The sequence below is a fragment of the Stegostoma tigrinum genome, chromosome 2, assembly GCF_030684315.1.
Source record: "Stegostoma tigrinum isolate sSteTig4 chromosome 2, sSteTig4.hap1, whole genome shotgun sequence".
NCBI lineage: Eukaryota > Metazoa > Chordata > Chondrichthyes > Orectolobiformes > Stegostomatidae > Stegostoma > Stegostoma tigrinum.
The window spans coordinates 126,367,593-126,393,246 of record NC_081355.1 but is presented as its reverse complement, the minus strand read 5'-3'; the positions used below and the strand labels follow the sequence as shown (position 1 = coordinate 126,393,246).

The window sequence follows — 25,654 nt, the reverse complement described above, 5'->3', positions numbered from 1 at the left end:
CAGCCGAAAAGTGATGGAAGGGGGTTTTCAACAGTGCTATCAAACAACAATTACATTGGAATCATCTGCTCACTAATGCACCGTATGAATTCCATCAACGCCAGTCAGAACTTGACCTCATTACAGCCTCAGTTTAAATATGATTGAAAGGTGAGGTATTTGTTCTTGTCATTAGGGCCACGTTTGACTGACTGTGGCATTAAGGAGCCCTATCAAAACTGGAGTCAATGGGAATTGTGGGCAAGTCCTACTGGTTGGAGTCATATGTGGTACAACGGAAGATGCTTGTGCTTGTTGGACGTCAGTCATCATAGCTCTAGGACGTTTTTGTAGGATTTTAACGGGGGAGGCACTAGTCTGTTAGTGTTACCACATGATTATTAATCCAGAGACCCAGGTAATATTCTAGGGATCCAAGCTTGAACCCTGCCCTGGCAAATTCTGGAATTTAAATCCAATAAAATTCTGGAATAAAGAGTCGAATGATGACCACGAAACCACTGCCTTTTGTTTGGAGAACATTGTGCCATTTTATTGTGATTCTTAGCAATTTTTAAAATTCATTCATGGGCTATGGGTATTTCTGGCTGGGCCAGCATTTATTGCTCATCCCAAATTGCCCAAAGGTCAGTTAAGAGTCAAACGTATTACTGTGGGTCTGGTGTCACATAGGTCAGACCAGGTAAGGATGGCAGTCTCCTTCCCTAAAGGAAGTGTATGGGAAGGAAACTTGTGTCCTTACCTGCTCTGGCCCATACGTGCTTTCAGATCCACAGAAATGTCAGTCATCTCAGCTCCAGGACTTCTTTGCAGTATTATAACGGGGAGGTACTTTATAAAAACCAAAAGAACTGAGGATGCTGTAAATCAGGAACAAAAACAAAGTTATTGGAAAAGCTCAGCAGGTCTGGCAGCATCTGTGGAGGAGAAAACATAGTTAAGGTTTCGGGTCCAGTGACCCTTCCACAGAACTAGGGCATTTTTATTTTCTTACTTCCAAAAAAATACTTCCTGTGAATAATTAAAAAAGAGTTGAGGAACTCTTAATTCCTCCTAGATCTCCTAACATACACACACATAAACACACACACACACACACACACACACACACACACACACACACACACACACACACAGACATGCATTCGCACGCACAAGCACTCACAGACAGACAAGCCCTCGCACATAGATAAGCACACACATACAGATACTCACAGGCATACGGGTACGTACACACAATGTGTGAACACATGCACGCACACAGACATATGCAGACACATGCAGACATGCATGCATGTACATACATGTGTCACACTCCATGATGGGCTGGCTGCCTTTTCTGATACTTTTTTAAAGCTTTTAAGGAGCTGGTGATGGGATACCTCCATGTTGAAGTGGCCTCTCAGGAAATTACCCATACTGCAATGTGTTGATCTTCTCAAGCTGAATGGCCTTTGATCATCCCTCCTGCTTCACAAACCCATTTTCTGCACATAATTGGACAGCAATTAAAGGACTATCTCCATAATGACCCCACTGAGAGATTGTTACCCCTTAGTTTGGATTTAGGACCTGGAAACTGTCCCAGCTTCTGTTTCTTGCCTGTCAACATGAAATATCAGTGCTTTGTTTTATTCCATTACAAATGTTGTGACTGAAGAAAGCATCACAGCTGAAGAGCAGGGTTGTGACATATTGAATGGGATAAAAATAGTCAGGGACAAAATATTAGGGTATTCGGCAGCTTTGAAAATGCCTATGCTTTGAATTAAATATATTTCATGTGAGTTAACAGAATCAAAGGGAAAGTAGAGGATGTTCTGTCCATCATTGCCTGATCCTCTCCATCCATAGACCCATTGCTGGAGAACTGACAAAGTCAGAACATTGTAGCACTGTTAAAAAGAGAAGACAGTATAGCCTGAGTAATGCAAGCTAGTCAGTTTAACCTTGGAAAATTAGAACATAGAACATAGTACACTATAGTGCAGTACAGGCCCTTCGGCCCTCGATGTTGCACCGACCTGCGAAACCAATCTGAAGCCCAACTAACCTACACTATTCCATTATCATCCATATGTTTATCCAATGACCATTTAAATGCCCTTAAAACTTGGTGAGTCTACTACTGTAGCAGGTAGGGCATTCCACCCCCTTCCTTTTCTCTGAGTAAAGAGCCTACCTCGGACATCTGTCCTATATCTATCACCCTTCAATTTAAACCTATGTCCCCTTGTGCTAGCCATCTCCATCTGAGGAAAAAAGGCTCTCACTGTCCACCCTATCTAATCTTGTGATCACCCAGATGGGCTGAGAGGTGGCAAATGGAATTTAATGCGGAAAAGTGTGAGGTGATTCACTTTGGAAGGAATAACAGGAATACAGAGTACTGGGCTAATGGTAAGATTCTTGGTAGTGTGGATGAGCAGAAAGATCTCGGTGTCCATGTACATAGATCCCTGAAAGTTGCCACCCAGGTTTATAGGGTTATTAAGAAGGCATACGGTGTGTTAGGTTTCATTGATAGAAGGATTGAGTTTCGCAGCCATGAGGTCATGTTGCAGCTGTACAAAACTCTGGTGCAGCCGCACTTGGAGTATTGCGTACAGTTCTGGTCGTCGCATTATAGGAAGGATGTGGAAGCATTGGAAAGGGTGCAGAGGAGATTAACCAGAATGTTGCCTGGTATGGAGGGAAGGTCCTGTGAGTAAAGGCTGAGGGACATGAGGCTGAATTCTTTAGAGAGAAGAAGGTTAAGAGGTGGTTAGAAAATTCTTGGTTATATCATTATTTCAAGAGACAGAGATCAATAAAGGAAGTTGAAGTGGGTTCAGTTGAATGGAAAACGATTGAAAACATTAAAGGGGAGGGGAGGGCTCAGCAAAGGTTCCTAATGATTCCAGAATAAGTAATAGGACAGAGAGTATGGAAAGGGTCAGGAATCTAACTTCAGGCACAGCAGATAAGGGGGCAACTATGAAAAGAGGGTGGTCAAGGTAGGTCTGAGGGTGTTGTACTTAAATGCACACAGTGTACCATACGAGTTTATAGCACAGATTAAATTTATTGGAAATGATGTCGTGGATATCACAGAGACGTAGCTCCAAGGGGATCAGGGCTGGGAACTCGATATCCAATGATACACGTCCTATAGAACGGACAGGCAGAAGGGCAGAGGGGCTGCTTGTCTGTGAGTAAGAAATAACATTGAATCGTTGGCAAGAACTCATAAAGAGTCAGAAGGTATAGAATCTGTGTGGTTAGAGTTAAAGAATCACAAAGACCCTGATGGGAGTTGCATACAGGCCTCCTGGCATAGATGTGGTGAAGAAAATAAATTAGGAAATGGAAAAGGCATGTAAGAATGGAACCATTACAATAATCATGGGGACTTTAATATGCAGGTGGACAGGGAAAAGCAGGTTGGTAACGGAACTCAAGAAAGAAAATTTGTGGAATGCCGACAAATGTTTTTTGGATCAGTTGTGTTGGAGCTCACATATCAGCCATGTTAGAATGGTGAAGCTGATTCGATGGACTGATTGGCTTAATTCTGCTCCTTTATCTTATGGCTTTATTGGAGTTGCTAGGGAGAAGCAGGCTGCAAGCAAAAGCGATGGGTGAAAAGAAGGCTACAAATGAGACAGAGTGCTACAATGGGCACGGAAAGTTATTTCAAACCCGCCAACAAAGGAACAATAAGCTAAGTGGGAACTAAGGTCATGAATTCCTTGCAAGATAGTATAGAATTTCTAGCTAAAGGTTGCACAAGTTCAGGAGATTCAAGTGGGGAAAATTGTAGTGGATGCTATTGTAATGAACACTGTCAATTGTTAAATTTAAATCAATGATTGAGTCTAAAGGTTGTAATTGATGGGGTAGAATGTTCCATCTATGTGTATGCAAAAGAAATGCTGCAGTTGTGACATTATCCAGTCTGTGAAAGACACGTTTTGGGTGATAGCTTTACATGTGCGCCAGTTTCTTCGAAAAATAAAGCTTTAGTTGATGAATTATGCATATGGTCTTATATCAATTTAAACCCGGCAGTGTCAAGGAAATTAATTGTTTTTTGCGTTGAGCTTTATGCTTAATGGAGGATTGATAATAATTGTGAATTTTGATAATTCCCTTTGTATGTAAGTCCAAATACCCTGCATGTCAACATGAATACGAAAGCCTACATTACTTGATAAATGAGTTAGTAAAATGAAAAGGTGCCCCTGAAAACCAAAAAGAGATCCCAAAAAATCAAAAGTAGCCCTTGAGAAAATTTCAAGAACTGCTATTGAAAAGAAATATATTTTGACCACAGTTCACCAGACTGATCATGAGAATGGCAAAATTGTCCCATGAGCAAACTGGGCCGATGTCCTCTAAAGGTTTGAGAATGAGAGCTGATCTCATTGAAGACATAACATTCTCACGCAGTTCAGTGGGCATATGCTGGAAGCTTTCCTGGCTAGGCTTTCAACAGCCAGGGGACACAACCCAGAAAATAGATAGACCATTTAGAACTGAGAAGAGGAGACATTTCTTGATTTAGATATTGGAAACTCTTTCGAATTCTCTATCCCGGAGTGTTGCAGAAGCTCAGTCATCGAGCAATTTCAAGATCTATGTCAAGGAATATAGAGACATGTGGGAAAATGATGCTGAAGATCTGTTTGCAGGATCAAGAGGCCTAATGACCTATTGCTACTCATATTTACTATTGTTTTGTGTTCTTTTCTTTACCGTTACTAACTACATATTAATTTTTTTATCATCCACAAGCTTCTTAATCATATCCCCCATGGTTAATTGTAAATCATTCATGCACACCATGAAAAGCAAGGAATTAATTACTAAGATTTCTTAAACACTATCAGTAACAGTGCACCTGTCATAAAAGCATCCCTTTTGCAGGTTCTTATAGCTTCTTCTTCCTCTAAATCTCCTTGCATGCTCCTTCTCACCCGCAACTCCTTTTTGCAATGCCCTACTCCCCTCCACTGTTTTTGCAACCTCTTTCTCCCCATTAGTTCCCCTCAGGCCTCCTACTACTCTTACCAATGCTTCCCTCACCTCAAACCTGGCAGATGTAACTTCTGGACCTGGCAAAATGTTTCTCCCCTTCCCCTCAGCCTTGGAAAACTGTGGTGCCTTCCCTGTATTGGAAAAATTGGCCACTTCTTGAGTTGGGAAAAGGTGTCCCACTCCAAGTCCCTATTGTCTTATTTTATTCCTTATTTTTATTTCCTTACTTCCAATGTTGCTTGTTGCTGTTGAGTCACAGGCAGTTTCTTCTGCACATTTGCTGCTGATAAGTTCACTAGTGAATCTATCAGCAGCAAACATGGGAAAGAAACAACCTCAGTTGAGACGAGCAGCTCCTCACCGACAGGTCAAATTTTCTTCAATTCGTTTCCCCCATGATTAATTTTTCCCAGGCGTTTTGGAGTACTTCAGTAGTGAATTTGCCCATCTTCTCTCTGCATTTTGAGCACTGCTGACCTTTGTTACATTCATTCAAAGGTTAGTACAACCTTCCTTATGTTAGAAGATCAATACTGTACACAATACGCAGATGCAGACTGACCAAAGCTGTACACAATTGCAGAAAGACCTTTTTACTCCTGAACTCAAATCCTCTTGCGATAAAGGCCAACATGCCATGTGCATTCATAATTGCTTGTTACACCTTCCTATTCGTTTTCAGTGACTAATGAAGAAGGATACTTGGGTTCTTCTAGACACAATCACTTATCATTTAAGAAGTGATCTGCTTTTCTTCGTTTCTGACCAAAGTGCTTCATTTTTACATTTTTTCATCTTAAATTCCAACTGGCATCTTCTTGCCCAGGCTCATATCTTGTTTAAATCCCCTTGAAGCCTCTTTGCATCTTCCATATAATTCATACTCCCACTTAGTTTGTGTTATCAGCAAAGTTTGAAATATTGCATTTGGTCCCCACATCCAAATCATTGATATAGACTGTGAATACTGGACCTCAAGTACTGATCCAGCCCGTCAACCTGAGGATGAGCCATTTATTCCTACTCTCTGCTTTCTGTCCATTAATCAATGCTCAATCCCATCCAGCAAACTACCGCCAATTCAACATGCTCTAATTTTGCTTACTAATGACCTCCACGCGAACATCGTGGAAGCCTTCTGAAAGTCATGTATTCATAGAATCATAGAGTCATACAGCACAGAAACAGAGCCTTTAGCTCAACTCATCCATGCCTAAATTTCCTAAAGTTTTGGTTTCCTGAAATGAACCAGCTCCATTTGCCTGCATTTGGTCCATATCCCTCTTAATATTTCCTATCCGTGTACGTGTCTAAATGTCTTTTAAATTTTGTAATTGGCCCCACCTCCATCACTTACTTTGCCAGGTCGTTCCATGTATGCACTGTCTGTATGAAAAAGTTGTCTCTCAGTTCCCTCTAAAATCTTTCCCCTCCTACCTTAAATCTTCGAGTTCCAGACTCCCTGATCCTGAAGTAAAAGCCTCGGCTATTCTCCTTAACTGCGCCCCTCATGACTTTATAAACCTTTATAAGGCCACCTCTCCTTATCAAACAAACTGGCCAGTCTTGGTAGTGACCTTGTAAATATTTTTTGCACTCTTTCCAGTTCAAAAACAATCTTCCTATAGTGGGCCATGCAGAATTATATGTAAAACTCCAAATGTGGTCTCATCAATGTCTGATGAGATGGAAGGAAGATCTTCATGAAGAGTATAATTCTTTGTGCCTCAATACAAGGAGGAGTATTTCCTTCATATACTCAGTGCAATTATAGTTTTCAGCTGGTGACATTGAAACAAAAGAATTAAACTAATTCTTCACATCCCATTGTGTTAAAGTGCTAGCTGCGGTTCTACAGTATTCTTCTCACTTCATCAGTTAAGAGGTTGTAGGGTCTTGCATAACCCATATTTATATTCCTGTGAAAAATTGACGGAATACTATCTCCTCCAAGATGCCAGCTTTTCTACAAAACCATGTCCAATCAGAGGAATGTAAAAGATTTTACAGTATTTTTAAACATGAACAGGGAAGTTCTCCCTGGTGTTCCAGCCAATCTAGCCTGCAACCAACATACTGGGGTGTATTATTTGATTATTTTTTCAGTGCTGTTGTGGGAACTTGCCGAATGATGATTGGATATCATATCTTCGATACTACAGTAGCAGCTACAATTCAAAATTACCCCATCAGCTTTAAAGTGCTTTGGGACATCCCCAAATTATTAAACGGATAAAACATCTTACTTTCTTCCCTCTTAGATTATCATATGTCATCAAAACCATGGAACTAGAATACTAGATCTTCAAACAAGGACCTAAGACTTACATAGAATTTAAAGCATTTTTTTGCCAACACCTTCTCAAGGCCAATTGTGAAGGAAAAGAAAATGTTGGACTAGTCAGTGACACCCACATCCTATAAGAGAATAGAACAAACAGCCCAATAGCACTACATTGGGCTTCCTTCCATCTTTCTTTATTTAATTACCAAAATATCCTTCTTTTCCCATCTCCCTCTTGTGTTTATCTACACGCCCAATAAATGTTTGATGAAAGAAAGAAAAATTTGTTCTGTGGTGTAAGCAAAATACTGTGGTTGCTCGAAATCTTAAATAAAAACAGAACATGTTTGAGTCTCAGCAGGTCTGGCAGCATCTGTGAAAAGAGGAACTGAGTTAATGCTTTGAGTTTAACATGGCTCTTCCTCAGGCATCTGAATAGGAGTCATACATACTAGACTCTGCTCTCTCTTGACAGATGTTGCGAGACCTGCTGAGTCTCTCCAGTGAGTTCTATTTTCATTTATTTATGTGGCTTTGGCTTGGAACTTTCAGCAATAGTCATTATAATGGAAAAACCTATTCAATCTTTTCCTCTTATCTGTTTGCAGCAAACCAATGTATCATTGTTAAGAAGTGAATAATAAGATAGGAATAGAAATAGGCCAGTTGGCCCATTGAGTCTGCTGCATCATTCAATGAGATCATGGCTGACCCGATAATCCTCAATTTTATGTCCTTTTCCCATAACCCTTGCTTCCCTTACTGATTAAAAATCTGTCTCAGGTCTTGAATATATTTAACAAACTAGCTTGCAGAAATTTAAAACACTTTGTTTTTAGGAAGCACATATTACCTGGTTGTGCATTTACAAAGTTATTGTGTTTACACGTTAATGTTCATTAAACTCACTAAAGGAAATTTATTCGTGTAATTAATAGTAAAAATAATTGTTGAACCGTATGATCATTTTCCATGGTCTCCAATCAACCTCTTTGAACAGGGAGCAAATGTAAAACCTTATTTATGCAGGTTATGAACTACTTAAGGAGATTTTAAAAGTGTCATATCCTAAACATTTTCTTATTTTTCTTCCCTGTTTCATTTTCTTTCTGAATCCAATCTTCCTTTTCCTCTTTTTAGCTTTCTTTGTATATCGATTTTGACATTAAATTTACTCATTCTAATTTACACTTTATCTTAACCCATCCACTGGATGTTCCTCAATTCTTTAGGCTTAATGATTGTGGAAATGACTATGTTGTTCTACAACACCCAGATGCCTACTTCCTTTCATGCACAATTATGGATTCACACACAGCAATTTTGTGGGCAAGAAATTATAAAACAAACAAGTCTGATGAAAGGGGATGAGGTGAAAAGCCCCACTTCAGCATTGACTAAACACCAGAACATATTAATTAGGGAATACTACAACTTCTACTATACAGAAAAAGATGAGGACATGGAAGTCTATTTTCATTTGTATCTATCTTGGGATCTTTTCAAATAAATAACTGACTGGAACCCTGGTCTCAGTGAAATAAAGACCCAGCTGTTTATATTTCCTGCATTACAGCTCCACTGGGATGAATGTTTATGTTGAGTCTGTTTTGCTGGAGGCATCTAAAAACACCTGGATACTATCAGTTTTAATTTATACAGAGACAGATTTTACAACACATAAATAGGTCCTCATGCAGCACGCGAGCAAGCCTTCCCATGTTATCTGTGTGTGGTTAGTTTAGGTATATCAAGTTGTCAACTGTGCAACATATGAATTTGGGACTTGCCAGGACTTAATTGTGTCTTGGTACTCCTCTCAAAAACTGTGAATAGAATTTTTTAAGGCAACTCCCTGAATAAGAAGACCGCAGTGCAAATGAAAATTTATTGCAGGGATTGAGGAGGTGGGTTGAACAAAAGCCCTCCTGGTGGTCTTTGGCTGGAATCTCTGCCTTCGTCCATGGGGAAACAAGATCTGCAAAAGGGATAAAAGTTAAGGGATCTCTTCCCACCTCTATAAATGCACAGATTGGGGTGGGAGAATAATTTTCCTGATCAGGCTTTCTTCATGTCCACCAGAAATGAGGATTATTCACTGTCCAGATATTTTCCAGTCAACCTGTTCCAGTGGTGTGTGGGATTTGAACCCAGGCTTCTGGGCCAGTGGTAGGGACACTTCCACTGCACCACAAGAGTCCTTTATTCACCACCTAAAGTTGCAGTTCCTAAGTAAAGTTAAGTAAACCAGGTGTAAGGTGCTGGGACAGACATCCACTTTCAGAGAATCTAGCTACCAGTTGAAAATAAAACAAAACAATCTGTAATGAGCTGTAAAAACAATGCAGAACACAGCAGAGATAATGGGAACTGCAGATGCTGGAGAATCCAAGATAATAAAATGTGAGGCTGGATGAACACAGCAGGCCCAGCAGCATCTCAGGAGCACAAAAGCTGATGTTTCGGGCCTAGACCCTTCATCAGAGAGGGGGATGGGGTGAGGGTTCTGGAATAAATAGGGAGAGAGGGGGAGGCGGACCGAAGATGGAGTGAAAAGAAGATGGGTGGAGAGAGTATAGGTGGGGAGCTAGGGAGGGGATAGGTCAGTCCAGGGAAGACGGACAGGTCAAGGAGGTGGGATGAGGTTAGTAGGTAGGAGATGGGGGTGCGGCTTGGGGTGGGAGGAAGGGATGGGTGAGAGGAAGAACCGGTTAGGGAGGCAGAGACAGGTTGGACTGGTTTTGGGATGCAGTGGGTGGAGGGGAAGAGCTGGGCTGGTTGTGTGGTGCAGTGGGGGGAGGGGACAAACTGGGCTGGTTTAGGGATGCAGTAGGGGAAGGGGAGATTTTGAAACTGGTGAAGTCAACATTGATACCATTAGGCTGCAGGGTTCCCAGGCGGAATATGAGTTGCTGTTCCTGCAACCTTCGGGTGGCATCATTGTGGCACTGCAGGAGGCCCATGATGGACATGTCATCTAAAGAATGGGAGGGGGAGTAGAAATGGTTTGCGACTGGGAGGTGCAGTTGTTTGTTGCGAACTGAGCGGAGGTGTTCTGCAAAGCGGTCTCCAAGCCTCCGCTTGGTTTCCCCAATGTAGAGGAAGCCACACCGGGTACAGTGGATGCAGTATACCACATTGGCAGATGTGCAGGTGAACCTCTGCTTAATGTGGAATGTCATCTTGGGGCCTGGGATAGGGGTGAGGGAGGAGGTGTGGGGGCAAGCGTAGCATTTCCTGCGGTTGCAGGGAAGGTGCCGGGTGTGGTGAGGTTGGAGGGCAGTGTGGAGCGAACAAGGGAGTCATGGAGAGAGTGGTCTCTCCGGAAAGCAGACAGGGGTGGGGATGGAAAAATGTCTTGGGTGGTGGGGTCGGATTGTAGATGGCGGAAGTGTCGGAGGATGATGCGTTGTATCCGGAGGTTGGTGGGGTGGTGTGTGAGAACGAGGGGGATCCTCTTTGGACGGTTGTGGCGGGGGCGGGGTGTGAGGGATGTGTTGCGGGAAATACGGGAGACGCGGTCAAGGGTGTTCTCGATCACTGTGGGGGGAAAGTTGCGGTCCTTGAAGAACTTGGACATTCGGGATGTGCGGGAGTGGAATGTCTTATCGTGGGAGCAGATGCGGCGGAGGCGGAGGAATTGGGAATAGGGGATGGAATTTTTGCAGGAGGGTGGGTGGGAGGAGGTGTATTCTAGGTAGCTGTGGGAGTCGGTGGTCTTGAAATGGACATCAGTTACAAGCTGGTTGCCTGAGATGGAGACTGAGAGGTCCAGGAAGGTGAGGGATGTGCTGGAGATGGCCCAGGTGAACTGAAGGTTGGGGTGGAAGGTGTTGGTGAAGTGGAGGAACTGTTCGAGCTCCTCTGGGGAGCAAGAGGCGGCACCGATACAGTCATCAATGTACCGGAGGAAGAGGTGGGGTTTGGGGCCTGTGTAGGTGCGGAAGAGGGACTGTTCTACGTAACCTACAAAGAGGCAGGCATAGCTGGGGCCCATGCGGGTTCCCATGGCCACTCCCTTAGTCTGTAGGAAGTGGGAGGAGTCAAAAGAGAAGTTGTTGAGGGTGAGGACGAGTTCGGCTAGGCGGATGAGGGTGTCGGTGGAGGGGGACTGGTCGGCCCTGTGGGACAGGAAGAAGCGGAGGGCCTTGAGGCCATCTGCATGCAGAATGCAGCTGTATAGGGACTGGACGTCCATGGTGAAGATGAGGTGTTGGGAGCCAGGGAATTGGAAGTCCTGGAGGAGGTGGAGGGCATAGGTGGTGTCACGGACGTAGGTAGGGAGTTCCTGGACCAAAGGGGAGAAAATGGAGTCCAGATAGGTGGAGATGAGTTCGGTGGGGCAGGAGCAGGCTGAGATGATGGGTCGACCAGGGCAGGCAGGTTTGTGGATTTTGGGAAGGAGATAGAAACGGGCCGTGCGGGGTTGGGGAACAATGAGGTTGGAGACTGTGGGTGGGAGGTCCCCTGAGGTGATGAGGTCATGAATGGTGTTGGAGATGATGGTTTGGTGCTCGGGTGTGGGGTCATGATCGAGGGGGCGGTAGGAGGTGTGAACACAGCAGTCCTGATCCCTTCAAGATCACTTGGAAGAAGCATTAAGTGATCTGAAGTGCAACAAAGCAGTGGGATATGAAGGGTTTAGGCCAGAAACGTCAGCTTTTGCACTCCTGAGATGCTGCTTGGCCTGCTGTGTTTATCCAGCTCCACACTTTGTTATCTTGGATTCTCCAGTTTCTGCAGTTCCCATTATCTCTGATATCACAACATTTGCTCCCAAATCCCTGAAACAACTGAACCCCTATGTTTGCGCCTTAATAACTCACTTCTATACAAGGGTCATCAGCTCAAAATCAGTCCTGAAGGTCTGGCATATGGGAAAAGTCTGCCATACCAAAAGCAGCGAATGTTTCACTTTGGCAGCCACCTATTGACTGATACCACCACTTCTTGTTTAAGATCTTGAGGATCTTATAACACTCATCATCTTTTAAGCTAATTTCCATAAGGGGCTCAGCATGGCCTTATGTTCTGGCTCAACATCCAAGGTGAATGTGACTTCCAAACAATCTAAAGACAGGCACGTAACTGCAGGCCCTTGCAGCTGCCTATGATACAGTGTGGCACACAGGTCAAAGCTGGTCCCAGTGCTTCCAACTTGGCACAGGGCTGTTATTGAAATACTTCTTTGCCAAAATAAAGAATTACACTCTACCTTGGACATGGGAGAAGAGTATGAGAAGACTGGTTAATAGATTACCGCAGGACTCAGTGCTTGCCGCAGTGCTATTCAACATATGTTAACATAACCTGTTAACAATCATATCTCTCAAATGATGATATACATTATACCAGGCAAGTTTCTTCAGAAGCTGTTGGCCTCTGATTGGCTGGAAAATCCTGGTGACCCAAAATGCTAATATTGATGCCCCTGACAGGGTGAGATACTCTCCTATGTGTTCTCATGTCATGTTTTAATGATGGGGATAGGTGGGCAAACTGAATTATCTTGCCAGCAGGACAGTGTGTTAGTTACTAACACTCATTCACACTCAGAAAAAATGTTGAAAATCTCAGCCGAATTGACTGATCAATCACTTAAACTCAAACAAAAATGGGGAGATCACTTGACTCTGGAGACTTGTAATTGCCACATAAACAATAAAATATTTATAATTTTATTGCTTAGGAACATAGGAACAGGAGTAGGCCATTCAGCCCCTCATGTCTGTTCCACTATTCAATAAGATCATCACTGATTGGTAGCCTAACTCTATTTACCTGGCTTTGGCCCATTTCCCTTACATTTTTTGTTAAGCAAATTAACTGTCTATCTCTGAATTAACTAATCCAGCATCCACTGTCGTTTGTGGAAGAAAATTCTAAACCTTTACAACTCTTCCTGTGTAGAAATGCTTCCTAACATTTCTCCGAAATGGTCTGGCCCTAAATCTCAGACTATGCTACCTAGCTCTAGAATCCCCAACCAGCGTAAACAGTTTATCCACCTTGTCTTTTTCCATTGATATCTCCTTTACTGCTTCTTTGGCAAGCAGTCCTCCCCTGACTCCTTCATTTTTAATCTAAACACATCTTCCCTGTCTCCCCTGTCAGAATTCTCAAGGAATCATACCATCCACAACAATTTTAAATGCATCTCAATCAGCTCCAACACCCTTTCCACTGCAATAAATAAAAAACCTACCCTTTTACTACCTCTCTCCTCATCATCCATGGTTTAAAGTGCTTTTACTATGCACAGAGCGGTTTACATTTACCTCTTTCAATTGAGCACTATACTCAGAGTGCAGGCTACTCTACAGTGGAGTTAAAAAATGTGGATGTAATTTATTCATTCACATGATTCAGGCATTGCTGACTAAGCCAGCTTTTATTGCCCAGAGGACAGTTAAACATCAACTTCATTGTTGTGGGTCTGGAGTCTCATGTACACCAGACCAAGTAAGGACAGAAGATTTCTTTCCCTATAGATGTTAGTGAACGAGATGGGTTTTTGCAACAATTAACAGTTGGATTGAGATAGCTTTTTATTCCGTTTTTTTTCAATTGAATCGAAATGTGACCACCTGCCATGTGGAATTCATGCCCATGTCCTCAGACAGTAATATCCCACTTCTGGATTACTCATCCAGTAACATTATTACTATGCAACTGCCTCCCCTATGTTTTAACAGTGAATTTCTAGGAGCCCTTCATTTTAATTTTCCACCCCACTCTCAGGCTGACATCCCTATTTTCAGTCTGCTGCATTGCTCCAGCGAAGCTCGATGCAAGCTTGAGGTTATTACAATCTGCCGTGGGTGAAGTTCTCCAATTTATTATTGTTCCTGATGGGATATCCCACACCGTTAAAGTCCCAAGTGGTTTAACCCTTGTTTATTGGCGTCAATTGGTATGTAAAGGGTAATTTTAGTAGGATCCCCTTCCTTATGGATACTTTTCTCCCAGACTCAAATTAACTTACGGCTCAAAGGAGTTACTGAACTAGGCTTCCTTGAATCAACAAAAAAAGTGTCTTTTAGTTACTAAACACGAGAAGGAACAGTAATGCAACATTCAGCACACAGCTTAGCAATAAAGGTGAGTCCAAACAGACATAAGTTAAAACAAAGATATATGGATCAAACTCTGAAATGATTTGATTGAAACTCTACCTTTATAACTTGTTCCGTCAAATTTTCTATCAGTTCATCTTGCCCATGCTCCACACTCTTTGCCAGATGTTTCCTTTAGTTCCCTGCCCCTCTTTCACTTGCACAAAGTCTAATACAATTCTGTCTGCTTTCGGTTTTGAGAAAGGTCCTTGACCAGGAATGTTGACTGTTTTTTGCACCACAGACATTGCTGTGTGTTTTCACCATTTTCTGTTTATGTGAAACATTGATACACTCGTTCTGCTGGGCCCAGAAGTTTAGGAATGGAAGCATTTGAAGGTTATTCTAGGGAGTGGGATAACGATAGGAAAATAATGATGTCGAAATCTGAGTACGTTACTATGTGAAACTCACCAAAAGAGGCTGAGAAGCACAGAGGGTGCCACGGTTGTGTCAAACACACACAGACGCACACCTAAATATGTATTAGGGGTGAGAGAAGTTAGAATTGGGAGGAAAGAAAGAAGGAAACAGAAGGTAAGAGTTAACAGGGACTTTGTCAATTTTAGTTTTTTACCAAAGCATTGCAAAAAAACATGAAGTTATCTGTAGATGTAAAAAAAGCTCTTTGGAATATTCTATAATTTCACAAGCTAAGGCTACTTCCATGCTGACCACTTATACTTATGTCTGTGGCCCATATAGTCTACGCTGTTAAATCTGTTTCCTGTAGTCCAGTGTCCAGTGCAGTTTCTACTGAATCAGAATTAAAAGTTTGCCATGAACGCTGCTGAAGACGTGTCTGATAGCTTTGTGCTTTCCGGTGAATGGAACTGGATAAGTTGGAAGGATTCAATCAGACGTTGGTTGAAGGATGGAAAAGGAATAACTATATATAAGTAATGTATGTACATTGTACATAGGTACATTGTATGAGGGCTTAAAGTTTAAGAGTTTGTTACATGTAAAGCAGAGGGAACATTTCCCCTGTCTATCTCTTGGCCTCCCAGTATTCATCAGAATAGAATACAAACCATTCCTCTTAGAACCTTAAGGTATGAAGGGGTCACGGCTTCTATTGGCCTGTTTATAGTCACCCCTGTGCAACTAATGACATATCTATGCAATCTCCTCCCACATTCCAATCCAAAAAGCTTTTGGGAAGTTACAGCTCACTCACCTGACTGGTAGGTTGGAAGTACACTATAATCCATGGAATGTAGTCAAGTAGAATTTCAATGTTGGGATTCAGAATATCTCTTCTACATTTTCAAATTGTATGATCTTCAGCCAAGCCTGCAAAACAAGAATTTATACGTGGTTTCTTGGATCTAAATATTTGTGAAGTAATGTTCTGTTCTGGATTCTCTTCCTTTCTCCCCTGAAGAAACAAACTTAGACAAGGCTGGTGCAGATAGCCTCTGTTGCATTCCTTAACTTCCAGTAATGTGCCAAGCAGTGATCCTTCACATTTTAACATGGATTGTGAATATCAGTGGGCTATTTCTGTGCAGTGAGGATCTCTGAGTGGTGAATGGGACAGGAGAGATTGGGGGAGGGGTAAGGGGCAAAGAAGTGTAAATATTTTGGATACTTTCCACATCTCTTCTTATCTGAGATATTTCAGTGTCAGAATTGTACATTATTTTTAAATGAGCTGTCAGCTCTTTGCAGCCTTTCAGAATATCATCACCAGCTCTGATACTGAAGCATGTGGAAAACATGTCCTGATATCATATCTATAATAGGGGAAGACAGTCATGTATTGTTGAAGGTCATTTAATAGTTCATTCACTTCAGGTTTAGCTCAGAGTTTCCTGTACCGAGAGATATTATGAAATAAAGCAATAAAATCTGTCAGAAAATGCTGGAAGTCCTCAATGAGTTGGGCAGCATTTGTGAAGAGTGAAGTTGAGTTAACTGGCTGAATTTTACTCGCAGTTTAGCTTAATCTGCGAGGTGAGGAGGCTGGCAGTATAGCACAGGAAGGTGTCTTCCCACTGCTTGAGGGGAGAAACAGTATTGTTGCAAATCAATGTACTGATAGTATTTATTGATCCTCCAATTCAGAAAATGAGTCAAACCAGTGTGTGTCATTTGCAACTTTCATCAGTTGTTCATTTGGGGTGGGCAAGGTGGCTGATGAGCTCATCCTTTCAGAAACATAGAACATAGAACATAGAACATAGAACATAGAACAGTACAGCACAGAACAGGCCCTTCAGCCCACAATGTTGTGCCGACCATTGATCCTCATGTATGCACCCTCAAATTTCTGTGACCATATACATGTCCAGCAGTCTCTTAAATGACCCCAATGACCTTGCTTCCACAACTGTTGCTGGCAACGCATTCCATGCTCTCACAACTCTCTGCGTAAAGAACCTGCCTCTGACATCCCCTCTATACTTTCCACCAACCAGCTTAAAACTATGACCCCTCGTGCTAGCCATTTCTGCCCTGGGGAATAGTCTCTGGCTATCAACTCTATCTATGCCTCTCATTATCTTGTATACCTCAATTAGGTCCCCTCTCCTCCTCCTTTTCTCCAATGAAAAGAGACCGAGCTCAGTCAACCTCTCTTCATAAGATAAGCCCTCCAGTCCAGGCAGCATCCTGGTAAACCTCCTCTGAACCCTCTCCAAAGCATCCACATATTTCCTATAATAGGGCGCCCAGAACTGGACGCAGTATTCCAAGTGCGGTCTAACCAAAGTTTTATAGAGCTGCAACAAGATCTCACGACTCTTAAACTCAATCCCCCTGTTAATGAAAGCCAAAACACCATATGCTTTCTTAACAACCCTGTCCACTTGGGTGGCCATTTTAAGGGATCTATGTACACAACAATGGAAAGTGTTGGGGAAACTTAACAGGTCCAGATTAGGGTTAGAGATGACTTTCACAGCTAGTATTTCTAGAGCTCAATTGAATTATGTAAGTAACCAAGTAAGGATCTATTCCTTCCTCTGCTGACATTGTAAATAGTGCTCTCCCAGTGAGTTACAGTTTGCAGGTTTCCTCCTTATTGAGTCCTCCTTGGCCTGTGGAGGGCTCCCAGCCCTGCAGTGTCAATGGCCACTCCTCTGGCAGCAGGGCCAAATGGCCTGAGTGTATCCTCTCCCTCACCAGGTCTTGCATATCCAGACATTGTCTGCCTTTGAGAACATGTGGCTGTCGATGAGTTTTCCTTCTGTCCATGCGCTAACAGTGGTGGGCACCACTGGTATTGGCTGTGATGAGGCTGCTGACCATCTGAATGGGCCAGCGGGCCACATTCCATCAAACGGACAGTGAGCGGAATGTGTTCTGCTACTGTACTGCCCAAATTAAGTGAGTCCACTCCATCCCACGTTGGGGTCTGGTGATGGAACTTCTGCTGCTAAAATACTATTCAGATTGGTACTTCGGGACAGAATGTGCTGGTGAAAGGTCATCACAGTTACAGCTCAAGAGGAGGCCATTTAGCCTACCATGTCTCTGCTAGCTCTCTGAATGAGCAATTGACTTTCTCCTCCCTCTTTCTCCCCATAGCCCCTCCTCTTCCCCATAGCCCCACACATTCTTCCATTCCAGATAAACACAGTCTTCGCAATGTTTTGATTGAAGCTGGCTGCATCACACTCTGAGGATATGCATTCCCGTGGCTTAACCATGCACAGGATGAAAAACATTCTTCTCATTTTTTAAAGTCATTCATCAGATGTGGACTTTGCTGGCTAGTCCAACATTTATTGCCCAATCCGAATGACCCTGGAAAGGGTGGCATCGAGCTGCCTTCCTGAACCATTCTTGAGGTGTCGGGATATCCACAGCACTGTTGGGTAGGGAGCTCCAAGAACTTTAGTCTTTTGCCATTTACTTTAAACCTGTGCCCTCTTGTGTTTGGCCCTGTCAAAGGGGCAACAATTTCTCAATATCTATATCTATACCTCGTTATCCTTCATTAACCCAATTAGAAGGTCAGCTTTGGAAATATCCCCTCACTGCTCTCACTCTCTCTACCAGAAAGTAGATTCTCAGGAGACCTGATTGTTTTTTTCCACTGGGTCAAAGGCCTATGCGAAAATCCTGTTCATAAATTCTGTTTCTATCTCCACTGATGCTGCAACACCTACTGATTATCTCCAGACTTTCTTGGTTTTAATGACAACGTTCATTTTTCACTGCTCTGTCCAAACCAACATATTTGACTCTACTGCAACTTGTGATTTATCTCCAAGATTTATTCTGAATCTATTTTTGTATGGTATTAAATCAACACGCAGTTCCTTTCTCTCAGCCTGAAAATGACCAACAATAATATGATGAAAATTGGAAAGATATGGCAAAGGTGTATCATCACTTCTTGTCACAACTGCATTGTAACTGTGTCCCCATGTTCTAATACAAAATCAGATTAATTTTATCACAGAATGTAGATATCAATGGTGCGGTCAGCACTTGATTCCCACCCTTAATTACCCATGAGCTGATTGAAATGACTGAATAAACCAAAGGATTGTTGAGAGTCAACCACATCACTGTTGGTCTGGAGCCACATGTAAGTTAGACCAGGTAAAGGTGGCAGATTTCCTTCCCTGGAGGACATCAGCGAACAAGACGACTTTCTAAAATAGTTGATGAAAGTTTTGTGGTTACCATTACTGACACTCGCCTTCGGTTTTGTTATTAATTGAATTTAAGGTTGACCAGCTGCCACAGTGGGACTTCAACCCATGTGCCCTGAACATGTGAGCGGGTTCCTGGCTTCCAGGTTCCATAAGCCCATAAGACCATAAGACATGGGAGTGGAAGTAAGGCCATTCAGCCCATCAAGTCCACTCCGCCATTTAAATCATGGCTGATGGGCATTTTGACTCCACTTCCCTGCACTCTCCCCGTAGCCCTTGATTCCTTCTGAGATCAAGAATTTGTCGATCTCTGCCTTGAAGGCATCCAACGTCCCAGCCTCCACTGCACTCTGTGGCAATGAATTCCACAAGCCCACCACTCTCTGGCTGAAGAAATGTCATCTCATTTCAGTTTTAAATTTACCCCCTCTAATTTTAAGGCTGTGCCCATGGGTCCTAGTCTCCCTGCCTAACAGAAACAACTTCCTAGCGTCCACCCCTTCTAAACCATACATTATCTTGTAAGTTTCTATTAGATCTCCCCTTAACCTTCTAAACTCGAATGAGTACAATCCCAGGATCCTTAGCCGCTCATCGTACGCTAAACCTACCATTCCAGGGATCATCCGTGTGAATCCCCGCTGGACACGCTTCAGGGCTAGTATGTCCTTCCTGAGGTGTGGGGCCCAAAATTGGACACAGTATTCTAAATGGGGCCTAACTAGAGCCTTATAAAGCCTCAGAAGCACGTCGCTGCTTTTATATTCCAACCCTCTTGAGATAAACGACAACATTACATTCGCTTTCTTAATTACGGACTCTACCTGCAAGTTAACCTTTAGAGAATCCTGGACTAACACTCCCAGATCCCTTTGCACTTCTGATTTGCGAATTTTCTCACCGTTTAGAAAATACTGTTCATTGACATCTCTGCTATCTCCCAGATGAAGAATTAAAGTAAACTTGAAATTTATGAGAAAGTGAAACATATTGGTAACCCTCACTTTAAATCACGCCCAGCCATCTCTCTCTCTCTCTAATGAGAGAGCAGGTCTTCTAGGTCTATGCAGACTTTGCCTACTCTAGTCTGACTGTAAAGGCGTTATAACCTCTTGCTTATTTGTTTTGCTAAAATGACCAATTTGTGTGGTGTGTGACTGAGACACGAGTTTACGTATTGCCCTCGATGCATGTACCTGTAGGAACATGTGAATGCTAAATCCTGTTTCATTTACAATGCTGTAACTATTGCTGGCGTTTGTTTGGTGTGTAAGGAGTACAGAGCAGGTCAATTTGTGCTCTATAATCTAACTTTAAAAACTCAGTGATGGTAAGTGTCATTCTGCAGTCTGGCCCACCCCAACTTGCCTAATTATGGATGATATAGACGATTGGAGCAACTTGTAACTTTCAGAGTAAACTGCGAAATGTTGAGCTGTTAAGGAGGATAAACTGAATAAATGAGCCAGTGTTGTTATTTCACTTGCATTCAAATTCCAGTCAAGAGCAGCTGCTGTGAAGAAACTGATGTAGAGACTGCAGATTGAGTCAGCCACTGTGTAAGTCAGCCACATGACTGACTGTTGCTCAGAAAGTGAAGGAATTAGCAGAAAAAAAATGATAAAATGAAGCCAGCACCATGAGTGTTTGGAAATGAGATTGGCAGTTCTCAGTTGGGTTACTGGATAAAATGACTCACCCAGTTTCAGACATTATGAGAATATACTGCATGTTTTGTCATGTTGATAAAACACGATGGATGAAACAAGCATAAGGAGAATTATTTGATTTCCAAATTATAACAGCAAGAACTGATACTGCGGTAGTGCTTGGTATTAGCTCCTTTCTGAGCAAAGAGGGAAGCCATTGGTCTGGGTCTGCAGTTGCCTAAAAATGCTTCACTTACAGTTTCAAGCCTTGCTGGCAGTAACACAACTGAGGCAGATTTATGTTCTCCAGCCATTTGTTGCCCTCTGCTTGCCTTAAATGTTGACTGCTTGCAACAGTTCCGTGGACGTCAGACACCATCTGATTCAGTCAAGAAAGAGCTAATTATCTGGGAGCAATGGCAGGCGAGTGTCAGCTGTTTCTTCAACAAAGGGCAAATGAGGAAACTGGCTCATTCTCTCCACTTCAGAACTGAAGGAACCCAAGGCCAATAGTTAAACCTTTACTCAGATTTGCAGCTGCCACTAGCAGACTCTACACAAGCCAGTATGACCTCTCCCTGTATGAATAATTCAGCTATTTACTGGATAAACTCACTTAGCCTTTTGAGTAACTACTAAAGCTTGTGACATCAACTTCTAACCTCTGCAATAGCAGGAATTTCAAAGATTCAAAGACAGTGACCCTAGATAGAGCTACTGTGTCAGGATAAATCTTGAGACTGTATTTACTTGCACATAACTCCAAAGAATTGACTGTCTCTCCGATATTTCACCATCTGGCTAGGTTGCATCAAAATCCAGAGGTGAAAACAATGCTTTCTAACTCACTGATCATTTCTACGAGCCTGGATACAGCTTAAAATTTAAACAGGAGGTGTAGGACAAGTGTTGAGACAACTCTAGACAGTATTTAGTTAATCCTAAGGCCTGCTCCACAAAATTCATCCACTATTTTATTCCTTTTTGCACCTTTAAAATTCTACAGAACCATAGAAGTTTACAGTATAAACCGAGGCATCTGTAAAGAGTGCTTTTAGCTCATTATGTTTAGACAAGATTGTTTGTTGGAACAATCCAAGTCTAACCCAATGCTTCATTCTATCATGATCGTTTAATGTTTTACTTTGCTGCAAATATTTATTTAATCAACTTGAGAAACATTGCTGTTTTCCTTAACCACTCCCTGTGCAGAATTAGCCATGCTCTAACAATGCTCTGCATAAAACAAATTTCACTTAGCTCTTTCCTTGTAATCATGCCATACCAATGGGGTAAATGGTGACTAGTGGTAAGGTCATTGGACTAATAACCCTGGCCATAATAAAGCTATGACATACAGCCAATCACCAGCAATAGTTACCATGATACTACTGATTGTTGTAAAAACTCATTTACTACACCAATGTCAGAGATAGTAAAAACTGCCAATGATGGAGTCAAAGATAACACAATGTGAAGTGGAGGAACACAGCAGGCCAGGCAGCATCAGAGGAGCAGGAAAGTTGATGCTTCGGTTGGGACCCTTCTTCAGAAATGAGGGAGGGAAGGAAGCTCTGAAATAAATAGAAAGGAGGGGTGGAGCTGGGGAAGGTAGGTGGGATGATGATAGGTGAGTCCAGGTAGGGAGTGGTGGGGATAGGTCAGTCGTCTCAATGTGGTCTTTACTAGCTTCAAACTCTCCCCACCCCTGGCCTTTTCACATGACCAACACTCTCTCTCATCCCCACCTCCCTGACCTGACACAACCTATCAGCCTTCTCTCCCACCTATTTACTCCTCCTACCTCACTGACCAATCCTGAAATCTCAGCTTTCCTGCTCATCTGATGCTACCTGGCCTGCTGTGATCCTCCAGTGCCACACTGTATTATCTCTACTTCACCAATGTATTGTAGGTGGAGCTACCTGGCCCCCTGACCTGGACAGGCCTGCATAAGACTTCAGACATACAGAAATGTGGTTGACCCTTAACTGGTCTCTGCAATGAATGGCCTTGCAAGCCACTCAGGTCAAGGTGCATTTAAGAGACAACAAATTCTGGCCTTGTCAGCAATGCCAACATCTTGTGAAAGAATAAAATACATATTAATAATCATTTGCAATTAGGTCCCAAGTCAAAGAAGTAATATTTCCCTGAATAATACTTCATGATTTAAAAAACCTTCATTAAATCTCCACTCAACTTCTCTCCTGCAGTGAAATGAGTCCCATTACTCTCCTTATTACCTTAAGAGTTATCTTGCTGAAAGCTGTATGTTGTGATTGCTATGGTTTTCACGTTCTTTCTATAATGGTGTGTCCAAAACTGCGTCTAATCAATTAACTCTTTACTCTTGCCTCTGTTGAGGAAAACCAAATTCTACTGGCATCCATTAAAACATACATTTGTCTAATTTTCCTTTGGCACCCTTAGATTTCCCACTGATGTTCGGTGCCTTTCTTCTCCTCTTTGAATTGCAGTTGAGGAGGATGGAGCAGAATCTTCTGCCCTGCCTGTTAGTGAACTTGGAGGCAGCATTGGGGCAGGACAGTGTCATATCTTATCTGCAATACCTTCCTACCACCAGCAAAATGAAGCTCTAATAGGGAAGGCCCAAGGTCGACCTCCCCACCGCTACCAGTTGAAGTCCTTAAGTAGCTACATAATCACCATAGAGCCTCATTCTGCTATTACTCGTATTAATGCTCACGCAGATGGACCTGTTGCCACGATGTATGAATGGTAGATAAACTAGGTAAACAGCTTCAAAAACAAAGTTTCTGGAAAAGCTCAGCAGGTCTGGCAGCATCTGTGGAGGAGAAAACAGAGTCAACGTTTCGTGTCTGGTGACCCATCCTGCGAGTCTTGTTTGTCAATTCCGAAGGATGGCTGTTCCCGTTTTCAAAGGCCCTCAGTGCCTGATGAGATGGACTTGACATGAGAGATAGGTGGTAACTGCTCAGAACCAGCACTCTGCTGCCAGCCATCCTGTATTCCACACCTCACAAGCCCACCCTCTGGTCTTCCCTCCCCCGGCTCAACTCCCCATGACTATCCTATGTCCTGTTGAATTACTCTACTATCCTGGACTTTGATACCTGAACTAGCAGGATCAGCCACTGCTTTATCAGTAGCACTGCTCCTGAACAAAACAGCCTCTGGCCTGGTCAGCAAAATCTTTGCCAGGCACCTCCTAGAAAGGTCTGCTGGTAGCCTTGCCATTTGCCATTGTCTAATGGGCTGATGGTTTGGTGGAACTTCTGATAAAGAGCCAACTCAGGTCTCTTGTCATCTCTCTAACCAGTTGGTGGAACTCCTGATGCCTCAGCAAGATTGAGGTCAGGATAAATTCTACAGATATTTTCCTAATCTACTTGTTTAGAGATGTAATGACACATTACTGGGGCAAGTGGGGCTTGAACATGCAACCCCTTGCTCAGGGACAGAAACACTACCACTGCACTACAAGAGGCCCTGGATGAACTCAATTGATCCTAATATATAGGTGAAGGTTACTGATTTTTGAGTAGTCAGTCTGAACTGAACAGAATCATGACTCTAGTTTTTCCTTGAACATTATTGTTGAATTACACAAGTCTTGTGCACATTATTAGTGCTAGCAGTGATGTAACTTGGCATAATCACTATACGATCACATTTTCCACTTTGTTCAGCTGTAATGCATCAGCTCAGATTGACTTAACATTAATTAGGCCAATTATTAGAAGGCTCACTGGGCTGAAAAAACACAGACCAAGATTTTCCCTTCATTTTAAATATATTAAATTCATTTTGCAGGATTTTATTTTGTGTTTTAGAGGAATTAGGAGCTGCTGTCAATTTTGGAACTGCACAATCCTTCATCCATGACGCACTTTACAGTTTTGAAATAAAAGTCTTGATAAATATAAGAGCATTGAAGTAGCTACCAAATATTGCAACAGTGCTTTGCATGTTCAGTTTGAATAAACATCAGGAAATTTAACATAAATTGAAATTGCATGCAATTCTCAGTTGCTTCCCTGCCTGGAAAATGACATGGGAATTGGTTGCTGGGTTTTGAATGAGGCCTAGGAGCTAAAATACAATGGATCCCATACTGGAAGCAATGGGTGACTCTTAATTTAATCATCTGCCAACCTGCAAAAAACTAGTTTTGCCTTAAAATGATATGTTACATTTCCTGCCCTTGTTACACTGTAGATCCTTTGATTTAGTAGGAGTAGTGGCACAGGAAATGTTCTTCTACATTATACACATATAGAGAGACATAGACACATAAGAACAGAAAATAATTGCCTCCTGCACCCTGACTGCTTTTTTTGAACTGCTTTTTTGACTTTAAGGGGCTTCCTTTTGGTTTTCAGTGGCTTCTTTGTCATTTTCACTAACTCATTGATAGGTGATACAGCCGTGTTGTAACATCACCTTCTGTACTTGTGTTGATATAGATGGTATTTGGACTCTCATGGATGCAGAATTAGAAGAATTCATCAATATCCTCAATAATTATCAATCATAACATCTAAAGACACAACACATGAAGAAAACACTACTATCTTATACATGACAGTGTTTAAATTAGCACATGAGAACAGGCATAAAATACATATTCCCATACTCAAAACAACATGACCCTGAACCCATCTTCCAAAGACTACTGAGACCATAAAAACAGAAAGAACTGTGGGTGCCCAAAATCAGAAAAATAACAGAAATTGCTTAGTTCTGAGGGAGAGACACTGTACCTGAAACGTTAACTCTGATTTGTCTCCACAGATGCTGCCAGACCTGCTGAGCTTTTCCAGCAATTTCTGTTTTTGTTACTACTGAGATCATAGCTGATATATTTCCATTGCAAATGCACAAAGCCAGAAGATTTAACAAAGTAGGTCTTTTTTTTAAAACTGTATCTCCAACCTCAATGTTGGATTTAAATGTAACAATCGACATAGTGTTCATCACAACAGCTTC

The 25,654-nt window shown here is 42.3% G+C and overlaps 1 protein-coding gene across 11 annotated transcripts in view; it reads right to left on the bottom strand.

The window, feature by feature from the left end:
- The window catches only part of jcada (junctional cadherin 5 associated a), a 294,400-nt gene that overhangs the window by 79,908 nt on the left and 188,838 nt on the right, over positions 1 to 25,654 (bottom strand). For 7 of the 11 annotated variants that reach the window (XM_048560759.2, XM_048560776.2, XM_048560742.2 and 4 more), the window contains 2 exons: positions 15,599 to 15,714; positions 743 to 860 (listed from right to left, as the gene is read on the bottom strand). The gene's annotated coding sequence lies outside the window, so the exon portion shown is untranslated. Of the gene's footprint in view, positions 1 to 742; positions 861 to 14,832; positions 14,894 to 15,598; positions 15,715 to 25,654 lie in introns of all 11 variants that reach the window. The other 4 variants (XM_048560803.2, XM_048560827.2, XM_048560751.2 and 1 more) reach the window with 3 other exon arrangements.